This window comes from Penaeus monodon, chromosome 29, assembly GCF_015228065.2.
Source record: "Penaeus monodon isolate SGIC_2016 chromosome 29, NSTDA_Pmon_1, whole genome shotgun sequence".
NCBI classification, from domain to species: domain Eukaryota; kingdom Metazoa; phylum Arthropoda; class Malacostraca; order Decapoda; family Penaeidae; genus Penaeus; species Penaeus monodon.
Genome location: NC_051414.1, coordinates 32,553,362 through 32,553,655, shown reverse-complemented (window position 1 = coordinate 32,553,655; position 294 = coordinate 32,553,362).

Genomic DNA, 294 nt, shown 5'->3' with positions numbered 1-294 from the left:
CACACTTCAACAAAAGCTACATTCCACGAGACATTCACAGTTTATAAACAAAGTGCCTCTCCAAATGTCAGTCTAAACGAGACCTATAATCAATAGCCTATCATGCATCTGTCTGTCATACGTATATTCACAATTCAACAGAGTAACATCCTCTTTGCTGTCACTGACCTAGTGATTTTCATGATCCAAACTGCCAATAGTGACTGACGGCTATTACTTGACATGGTGAACAGTAAATAACAGATACGCTCCTGATGGGAAAACGCGAACACGCACATATTTACGTAACTGATG